The sequence below is a fragment of the Xiphias gladius genome, chromosome 20 (genome assembly GCF_016859285.1).
Source record: "Xiphias gladius isolate SHS-SW01 ecotype Sanya breed wild chromosome 20, ASM1685928v1, whole genome shotgun sequence".
Lineage (NCBI taxonomy): Eukaryota > Metazoa > Chordata > Actinopteri > Istiophoriformes > Xiphiidae > Xiphias > Xiphias gladius.
The window spans coordinates 15,489,077-15,500,183 of NC_053419.1; the positions used below are offsets into that span (position 1 = coordinate 15,489,077).

General features: G+C 37.8%; 1 long non-coding RNA gene across 1 annotated transcript; it reads right to left on the bottom strand.

The window, feature by feature from the left end:
* Window positions 1–246: 246 nt before the first annotated feature.
* On the bottom strand, window positions 247–6,418 carry LOC120806868. Its single transcript, XR_005709747.1, has 3 exons — window positions 6,321–6,418; window positions 816–918; window positions 247–500 (listed from the first exon to the last, which is right to left on the bottom strand). It is a non-coding gene; the product is annotated as an uncharacterized LOC120806868 (long non-coding RNA).
* Between the last annotated feature and the right edge of the window lie 4,689 nt (window positions 6,419–11,107).

An 11,107-nucleotide genomic window follows, 5' to 3' on the forward strand; every position in this document is an offset into this window, starting at 1 on the left:
TATTTTCAAATGAAAACGCAATTACAAAATAAAATTCTAAGCATTGCACAGCAGCAGTAACAACAAGAGTGTCACTGAAAATTAAAAAAACATGTTTTAGGGTTCACAGTCTGGTGGTTAGGTTATGTATGTGTGAGTGCTTATGCACATGATTGTGAATATGTAATAGTTTTTGCATGTGCCTTACATATATGTGTGTTGCACTTTAGGCATATGATGCGCGTTCTTACATCCCTTGGTGTACAGAGTGTGCTCCTTGTCAGTTTTCCTCTTTTGCGTGTTCACTGTGTAGAGCTTGGTCCTGGGCCTTGTGTGTCTCTCATCAATATGGTAGAAGATGTGTTTGAGGAAAGTGTTGGCACTTTTGAACAAGAGACGTCACCATGGCTTTCCCCAGCTCCTCCAGGAAAAGCCTCTCCTTGAATCTCTTCTTCTGATTCCAGCCTGGATTCACCTCCGTCCACACTACACAAGATTTGTAGGCTGACATATCTAGGATGCTAAAAAAAGACCACCAAGGCCATGAGTATGTGCCAGTAACCTGCAACAATCAATCGATAAGATACTAAATACATACAAGTAACATTTCATGTCTTTTATAGTAACGTGAAATATATATGTGAAGTCTTAGAGATTTCTTCAATTCATCACATCTGCAAACATATTTGCATATTCAAATGAACACACTGAACTACACATCATTCCTAACTCAGTGTGAAAAGCGTTGCATCAACATGCCTTAGTGTGCATTAAAAAAAAAAATCTGGTAATAGAAAAACAAGTACATGAAAGTTGAGGGATCAAAAGCAGCATACCTTAGCAAGGTTTTCGACTCCCCCTTTGTTTCTATTGTAGTCCAGGACAATATTAGGCTTCTTTTTCTCCCTGGTGCTCATTGCCTCCTCTCTGTGCAGGGTGCTTATCAGAAGAACATTTTTGTTTCTCTTAGGACAGTACAACACAAGTGTTTTTGTTTCCATTAAAGCAAACATGAAACATGAAAATGGAGCCCTGTCCTTTGTAGTAAGTAGTACATGAGTTTGGGCTTGTTTCATCTGACTGTCTCCACCATGGTCAGTTTTTTTCCAAAGCAGCTCTTGGCTAAGGGCATTTGAAGCAAAGAAATGATCACAGGTGCTTCTGTGCCCCTGGAAACCTGCTGCCATGTCAGATCTTGATACTGTATTTCCCAAGTTTACTTGGCATATGCCTGAATGGACAGCAGCCTTTGAAAGGGACCAGATGTTCATTCACCGAAACATCTGGACTGGGATTGTAGATGAGTGGCAGGTGCTCCACCCACTTGTCCCAAACTTCTCGGATCGTTGCAAGCTTGTCGTTTTGACAAAATCCAGGTCAGGAATCTCTATTGTCAGAACGGATAAACTGTGACAACATTTGAAATGTCTGCAAAGACATGGTGGCATGAGAAAAACTGCCCAACCAGTTTGCATGCCATAAACTAGAGATGGATTCATTTCTGGATCTGATTACACTAGACAGAATCAACAGACTCATGTATGCTTAGAAGTCTGTCCACGCTCCCCTCCAAGTTTGGACTACTAATATATAGGACTATGGTTTTGATTGGCTCTCTCAGGAAAAGTTCAAAGTAGGGTTTGATGTCATCAAACTGGAGTATGGGAGACGTTCTCGGCCCTGGGTTCATCCTGGTAACATTCTAAGTTGACAGTCTACCTCTCCTCTCAGATGGGGAAGAAGACCTGGACATTCTTTGACTGGAAGGTTACAGGCTCAGCAGGGCTCATCGTCTGGATCATATTCTTTGCTGTCTTCCACTTCTGACACTGCTTCTTCTAATGCATCTTCACTGTCAAGTGCATCATGTCCTCTCTCCTAATCACCAGAGCTTCACGCAGAATCAATTGTTTGGTCATTGTGGCGCCACAGCACCAAATGTGGGCAATGCCCCAAGGAAGCTTTATATACCAGAGCTGCGAGAAAGGTACTCTATACATTGAAACATTGTTGCAATTGTTTGTGAAAATACGGACCTCCATAGCCTGCAATGGAACAGTCTTTGGTAAACACAGACTGGGAAACAGTAGCAAGTTGCTGTGGTGACGCTACTAAAAAAGCGCAAGATTTGAAACAAATGCTGAACTACAGATGCTGAACTACTGGTGCTTTACGGTCGCAAAGGAACCTACCACACTTCTAATTCACTTTGGGGTTGGACTTCAAAATTCATTCAGCTCCATAAGTATTGAATCCACATCTTCAGAACTTTGAAGCAGTCCTCTAAGATTCTGAGTCCTTAAGTCTTGCATCTGGGTATTGGACTTCAAAATCCCTCCAAACAATTGAACCTACAACCTCAAACTTTTGAATAGTCTTTGGACACCCTTAGCCATTTGGTCACACAGTTATAAGCTGTATTTCCTAGAGCATTTGATACTTTGGCTGTTGGACTTCAAAATTCAGTGAACCTCAGGACTGAACATACATACAATAGAAGATGGGTAATTTCTGGCCATAAAGCGATGAACATGATCAGCAACAATACTCTGATTCAAACAATATTCATCGGTATTAATGGGCCCCAAGTGTGCCAAGAAAACATCCCCACACCTTTACACCACCACCACCAGCCTGGACTGTTGACACAAGGCAGTTTGGTTCCATGAATCATGCTGTTGATGCCAAATTTTGCGTACCTCAGCAGAAATCAATATTCATCAGACCAGCCTACGCCGTTCAAGTCTTGGTGAACCTTTGCCCACTGCAGCCTTAGATTTCTGTTCTTGGCTGACAAGAGGCATTGATCTGCTGTTATTGCAATCCATCTCAAAGGGTTGGACGAGTTGTACTTTCTGAGATGGTTTTCTGCTCACCACAGTTGTAAAGAGTGATTATCTGAGTTACCCTAGCCTTTCTGTCAGCTCGAACCAGTCAGGACCTTATCCTTTGACCTCTTTCATCAAATAGGCATTTCCATCCACGGAACTGCCGCTCAATAGATGTTTGGTTTTTTTTGGCATCATTCTGTGTAAACCGTAGACTGTTGTACATGAAAATCCCGGGAGATCAGCTGTTTCAGAAATACTCAAACCATCCCGGCACCAACAATCATGCCATGGTCAAAGTCACTGAGATCACAATTTGTTCCTCACTCTGATGTTTGATGTGAACATTAACTGAAGCTCCAGACCTGTATCTGCTTGATCTTATGCACTACACTGCATTTGTTTTTTTTTAAACATTTTTAATACAGTCGCATTGATAGCAAAACCAGGTCAATACATTTGGATTATCATTTCCTTGTACTTATTGAATTTTTATATTTTTTTTATTCATGCTAGAGTGTTACTGTCGCTCCATGCTATCTAACAGGGAACCTGGCCATAATATACTAGTGAACAGGGGACTCATAAATCTGTATAGTAAAAGTGTGGACCTTTTTTCTGTTATGTGCATCGAAAAAAAAATTGGATCCTTATATGAGTTGACTGACATCCTGTGTTTATGAAAACTGGTGAAAACTGCTGACTCTTTTATTTCAACTTTATCCTGATTGCTCTTTTTTTCAGATTTCAAAATACTTTTTATTCCCCTGCCTTCTTGTTAGACCTTAATTTTAATATAGTGTGAAGTGTGAAACCAGGTCCACTCTTGGCTAAATTAAAATAACTTCACCATAGGGTTTTAGACATGATTTTAGCATGATTTAAAGGATGATCAACAGGGGACTTCCAAAATGTCCCCTGTTGACTTATCGGTCCTGTGTTGGTGAATTTGTGACGATGTGGAGGTCCACTGTTAGATAGGTACACAAGTGCGCTCACATGGGGGTTTGGAAATAGAAGTCTGTCCACTTGGTAAATGGACATGTTCCTAAACTCTTACATTTTATACTCTTAAATTTTGTTCTTAATTGTAGTGTCACCCATTTCCTATGGCCAGTTGTAAATTAGTTGCAGTTACCACCTGCAAAGACAGTCTGAACATTGAAAAGAACTCTTAATGAAATTTGGCTGGGAGCAGGTTTAACAGGTAAGATGTTGTTTTAGCAGCATGAACTAATGGGATACGTGTTTGGTGAGCTTGTCTCTCACTGATATAATGTGCTGGAGGGCACCAAAGCAGTAGGTGTGCATTCTTAAAAGGACCAGAGATTTCATTAGGTAAACTGACCATTTTATGTCTGATTAGGACTATTATTTGAGATTGAAGAATATTAAGAAATCAAATGTGTCATCAAAGAATGTTAAGAAATTGTTTTCAGTAAATAGGGATATGAGGATAGAAGGTGGTCACTGAGAAGGTTTTTAAAAAAAACTATTACCTATGTAAAAAAGAAAGTAATGATAATCTTCATTAGAACGGATGAGTTCTGAGATTTACTAGGGGGAGCTATAATTTGTAGCTCTCACTCAATAGTGAAGCAATTATCGTGTTAATTTATTTAGACTGCGATATTGCTCAGGAAATTAGCTGAGAGCTTAGGCTGCTATACAAGTATTTGAACTACATGAGTGTTGGACCATGTTTGCGTTTTAGTACAACAGTTCAAATTATAATTCATATCATATGGATCAGATACAATGACTGGTGAGGCAAAAGTCAGAAATAGTGATATTCTAAGCAAGACTGTTACAGTGGGTCTTTTCATGTACAATGGAAATCATGTCTCTTTTGTGACAAGAAATCTTACCAAAGGGGTCAGATGCGATATCAATATGAATACTGAATACACACATAATAAAATGTAGGAGTTACAAAGTCGTAGATGAAACCAAATAAGTCTTCTAACAGAGCCACTGAAATCCTTTATCAGTATCATCATCATTATCAAAGATATTTGTCTTTTCAATTTTACTGATGAGTTGGTCTGGCCCTGTACCAACAATGCAACGGTTCCCTAATGATGTGACATTGACATATTACACCATAACATAACATCTTCAAATCTACAAGGTAAAAACAGTATGAGCAATACCCAAGCTCACAGAAATATGTTATGAACAGTGTTGGCCCATTTATTTTGTAGTAGGACAGACTGATATTTTTATTTCAGCAAGCACCTGAAATTTATCTGACAATATTTCTTCACTGTAATCAAGCTCTAAATGTTCTTCCTGTGTTTAAAAAGAAAAATTCTGTGAAAATTCTTGTCAGGGCATTGAAAGGATTGCAAACCTGGGCATACTTCCCATTATTTGCAGACGGGAAATAATAACCTTTCTAAGAGCATTTTCAAATGTGCAGCAATATCTTTGAATAGGGATACATTCTTTTGTGTTTGGGTTCCTTCTCTAAGAAACATGAACATTTCAAGGTTCGTGTTCACTGCTCTGTCTTGCAACTGATTTAATTTTGGACTGGATAAGCAAAGTTTGTCTCTGGCTGTGAGAATATTTTCCTTATTTCCCCTGCTTTATTGCTGCTTCAGTTCATCTGTGAACTCATAGACATGAGAGAGCATCTTTCCCCTTGAAAGTAATTCTCTGTGCTGCACCATGCATCAAACTGTAAGGTAAGGTAAACATTTGTGGCTTCACTGGATGTGACTTAGCATAACTGACACTTTGGATACCTTATTTTTTCAGCTTAGTTACCAGGGTTTTCAACCTTCTCGGTCACGCATACTGATTATGGGCTATAGAGGAAGTCCTTCCCTGTAGATCTAGGGGGGGGGCCTTGTAAAAGCATGGTGTGGCAAAAAAAAATCAACTGCCCTTTCCAGCTTGAATGCCTCTTTCCAACCTTACCATCTACAAGAGCAGCACCCTAAAGTGACCAGAGTCCTAAGCAATGTCAGGAAATTTGAAACACTCTTTGTCATCCCACCAACAGTGACAAGAAAAGGTCATGAACACTAATGAGCCACAGCAACAGTATGACATAGATAAGACATCAGACACACATCAGGCATATTCACGTGCTTCCTCCTACTTAGACATATGGACAAACACACAATTGACGGGTGCACACAGACTGGGCTGATTTGGCCACCCAGAAAAATTTCCTGTCAGCTACCGGGCAAGTACAACATCATCATCTCACACATTGTCCCTGGATGTCGACTTTTATTTTCCTTTTTTCGTGCATTTGCTTAAAATGTTGGTTGCTAAGTATCTCATATCTACACACACACACAGACACACACTAACACACACACACACACATATATATACTTATATGTATGTATGTATGTATATGAAACTGCTCGTACATATGTATACTGTACAAACAGTTCCCTCTGAAAGTTTTCTTGGTCTTCCAGGCATCAACTTGACCTCCACCATTCCTGTTAACTGCCATTTTCTTAATTACATTACAGATGGGGAAACACCTACCTGAAAACACTTTGTTATCTTCTTATAGCCTTCTCCTGCTTTGTGGGCATCAATTATTTTAATTTCTCAGAGTGCTAGACAGAAGCTTAGGAGAGCCCGTGGCTGCTGATTGCTGGGACAAAGTTTGAGGAGTCTTAATAAAGCTTTGAAATGTGCATTACTTGGCCTTTCATAATGATGATTGTGAACAAGCCATTGCCCTAACAAGCTAATTAAGGTCTGAGAGCTTGGTAAAAGTTATCTGAGATTTCAAATCTCTTGGGGTTTACAGGCTTTTGTATGGTATTCCTTTCCTTTTTTCACTCTAAAATTGTACAAAACAAAAATAATAAACTAATCTTGCTTAAAATGTGGAAAAGAATGTTTCATCTTTAACTCTATGCGCTTTGGAGATCAGTTCATCCTCTTTTCACTTAACTATTGACAGTATGACAGTAACAAAAATTTTGACCAGGGGTGCCCAAATGTTTTCATGGAGCAGTATATGTATATATATGTATATATATATATAAATATATATATATATAAATATATCTATCTATATATATATATATATATATATAAATAAATATATATATATATATTTATATCTATCTATCTATCTATCTATCTATATCTATCTATCTATATCTATATATCTATCTGTCTATATATATCTATCTATATCTATATATCTATATCTATCTATATCTATATATCAATATATCTATCTATCTATATCTATATATCAATATATCTATCTATCTATATATCTATATATATATAAATATATATATTTGTTTTCTATTGTATTTAAATCAAATTATCTTAAAAGCGTCCCCTCACTTTCTTTTTGTAAAACCTTTCCTTTTGGTTCAAATCCCAGCCGAAGATGACAGAACTAATTTCTTTGAAAAGAAAGGAGCCCTTGGGAACTAAGCAGTAAGTTTTACCCATCAGATAAAGCATTTAACCCTTTAAAAACATTATATTCTTTCCTCCTTCGTTCTAAAGGCAATGTTTTTAAAATCATTCACTTATGTACAAAAAATTTGGCCATGTACAGAACACAAAGTTAATCTCGGTGTACCCTGCACATAATCAGACAATATAGTGTAATAAAAAGAATGAGTTAAAGTTCACATCAAGCATCAGAATGGGGAAAAGTGTGATTTCAGTGACTTTGACCATGGCATGGTTGTTAGTGTCAGAAAGACTGGTTTGAGTATATCTGAAACTGCTGATCTCCTAAGATTTTCACCGACAACTGTGTCTAGAGTTTAATTAGAATGATGTTAAAAAAAAAATTAAAAAAAAAATTAAAAAACAAACATCTATTGAGCGGCATTTCGTGGATTGAAATGCTTTGTTGATGAGAGAAGTCAGAGGAGAATTGCCAGACTCGTTGGAGCTGACAAAAAGGCTGTGGCAACTGAGATAACCACTCTTTAAAACTGTGGTGAGCAGAAAAGCATCTCAGAGTGCACATGTTGAAACTTGAGGCAGATGGGCTACAGCCAAGAACAGAAGTCTGAGGCTGCAGTGGGCACAGTGTCACCATAACTGAACAGTTGAAGACTGGAAAAATGTAGTCTGGTCTGATGATTCTAGATTTCTGCTGAGGCCCGCAGACGGTAGTGTCATAATTTGACATCAGCAGGATGAAACCATGGACCCAACCTGCCTTGTGTCAACAGTCCAGGCTGGTGGTGGTGGTGTATTGGTGCGGGGAATGTTTTCTCGGCACACTTGGAGTCCCTTAATACCAATCAGTCGTGTGACTTTCACAGCCTATCTGCGTATTGTTGCTGACCATGCACATCCCTTTATGACTGCAATCTATTTATCCATCTTTTAATGGCTACTTCCAGCATGATAATGCATCGAGTCCCAAAGCGAAGGTTGTCTCAAACTGGTTTCATGTATATGACAGCGAGTTCAGTGTACTTCACTGGATTCCCCCATCACCAGATCTGAATCCAATACAACAACTTTGGGATGTGGTAGAACGGTATATTTACTGCATGAATGTGCAACTTACAGATCTGTAGAGATTAAGTGATATAACAAACTGAAATGAATTCAGTTTTTTATATCAAATCTGAAATGAATTTCAGTATGCACATGAAAATGTGCAATCTGAGTGTTTCATGTATACATTTTTGATAAGAACTTAAACTGCTTGTGGTAAAACAAAGATACCCACAGACAAACATGGGTTTATAGCCCTGAAACCATGGTAGAGGAGTGTCCAGGTGGCACATCACTGCAGCAACCTGGTTTCAATTCCTGGCAGAGATTTCCCTGGCTTTACCAGGCATTCCAACCAACACAGCTGGCAGTGTTTACTAATGGGAAGCCAGTGAAGGAGCATGCCCAGGTTTTTGCATTAGGAGCTCTGGGTGAGGGCTGAGAACAAAACAGATTTCTGTAAAAATACAGTAATGTAGAGATAATCTTGCTGGGCTAACTGTAGCTTGCAGGGGTTCACAGAGAAGCTGACATGCACAACTCCAAAATCTGCTGCCCTGTGTATCTGACAAAATTCTCAACAGCTGAGCAGAGAAGGGAAGTTAGCAGCTAGGGTTAACATAAGCTGTTTTTTTGTTGCTGTTGTTTTTGTCTGCTTTCAGCATTTGCTTTGAAGTGTTGTAGCCTTATAGAAAATAGTCCACGCACAGTGGGAGTTCAGCTGTGGTGGATGGAAGAAAATGTAGACTTCTGCTACTTTCTAATCATTCCATGTGTAATTATCTTGCCTTCTTGCACTGAATGAACAGAAATGGGAGGTAAATCTTAGTCTCTTACTTAAGAAGTAAATGTGGAACTATAGGGCATATGAATTACAGTAGCTGCACTTCAAGTAGACTACACTACTGCAGATAGAAATGTTAGCATGCTATTCATGCTAAAACTGCATGACCAATATCCCAATAAAATTACATTACATTCACTCATTTGGCAGAGGCTTTTATATAAAATAATGTATTTCCATAGCATCATGTGAATCCTGTGTGAACACTAATAAAAATCTGAAATGGCACAGTGCAGTTGTGAGAGAGTTCATATGATAGCACCTACTTTCAATGTGACAATACTGTCATCTTTTATGTTTTCTCTGTCTTAGCATTTTTTTTAATGCTCAAGGTAGCATATTGTGGCTTTTTTATTAAGTATGTAATAATATACACATATTTTAACATGCACAGCTAAATACCATATAATAGTGTTGTGTATATAATGCCAGTACAAATTAAAAAAAAAATAAAGCAGATAAAAAATGTGTCATGTGTTAGACTGACAAAATTTCTACTACCCTGTTTAAATATTTTAATTTTAATTTGTATTAATAATTATTGGTAGAATTCTGATAATCATTGCGAATGTGTGCAATAGGGGGCACTGCTGTTTTTACCAAACCAGAATGTACAAAAACCTTTGCTATCGCCACTTCGTCCTTTGCTCTGGCTTGCAAAAGTGATAGTTTGTTTTTGTTTTTTTTACCAGACCCACCAAGTGTTAAAACTTCAGTATTGTGATGATGCGGTTTCAACAGAAACAACTACCATAGCAGAGTTACAATCAATAAATACTCATGTCTCCATGAAGATTAATTAATTCATTAAAAGAACTGAGATGTTTTTAATGATTCCATAAACATTCAAAATGTATGTAACCAATAAATCTTTGTTTTTACAATATATGTCAAGTTCATATATTTTTTCTTAAAATGGTCACCAAAATCATAATGCAACAACAATTCTGTATTCTGAATTCAGGTGATCTGTAAATTTTCTGCAGCCCATGCTGCTGCAGCTGTCAGGTAGTGGCTTACATATCTCGCACATTTCATCACGGGCCCATATTTCAGTGTATACATGTTAAAGACTAAAAAAAGTTCTGCTCTGATGCTTTTGCCAGCATTGCTTTTAGCCAATGGAGTACAACAAAGACAGAAACAGGAAATGATTAATTGGATCAAAAGATGGACAGAACTGTTGGGTCTGTATGATACTGAATCTGGGGGTGATGAATGCCGCCAACTCACTGGATTTGAATCCTTGAGCACAAGCATTAGTTCTTTCATTGCACGCAGCAAACAATAAAATGCGAGGCCACAAAAAGAACTGGATGGCCAGGGAAGAAACCGTTTTTATCAGCAAACTTCAGAGAAAGGATGATGCTCATGGTGAGAATCTTCGATAGAACTACAGACTCCAGTTAAGAGAAGGTATTTTGTTTTATATTGACCATGCCAGGACACTAAAATTAGCAGGCTCTGCGGATTTGGTAAATGCTCTACTGAGGGTGCTTATTGTTTTTTTGTGTGCTATATACTCTTATAGCTTCTATAAATGGAAATGGTACAAACAAGCCTTGCTCTTCTTATTAAATATAGCCTTTTAATGAGAAATAGATTATTATATGAAACATTCATTTGAAATAAGCTGATATAATGATCTCAACAGAACAGCAAAAAAGTACATAGGCAAGGTATTAGGTGTAAAAATCTTCAGACATAGTCATGGATACATGTAAGCAACACTGTGGTAGCATAACGCCATACGAGTAAATGTGCTTGTTTTATGGACTTTGCGAGTGGCTCAAAACTAAATTGTAATGTACAGTATGTTTTGACATTATAAAAACAGTCATAAATTGTCATGAATCTAATTGGATACATAAGACATGAGTGCCCTGTACTTTGTGCTAATGTACTCGAATGGAGGGCTTTTTTGAAGTAGTCTTTGTATTCCCTTTCAATACTGTTATATTTTATAATATTGTTACTGTAGCAGAGCATTGTT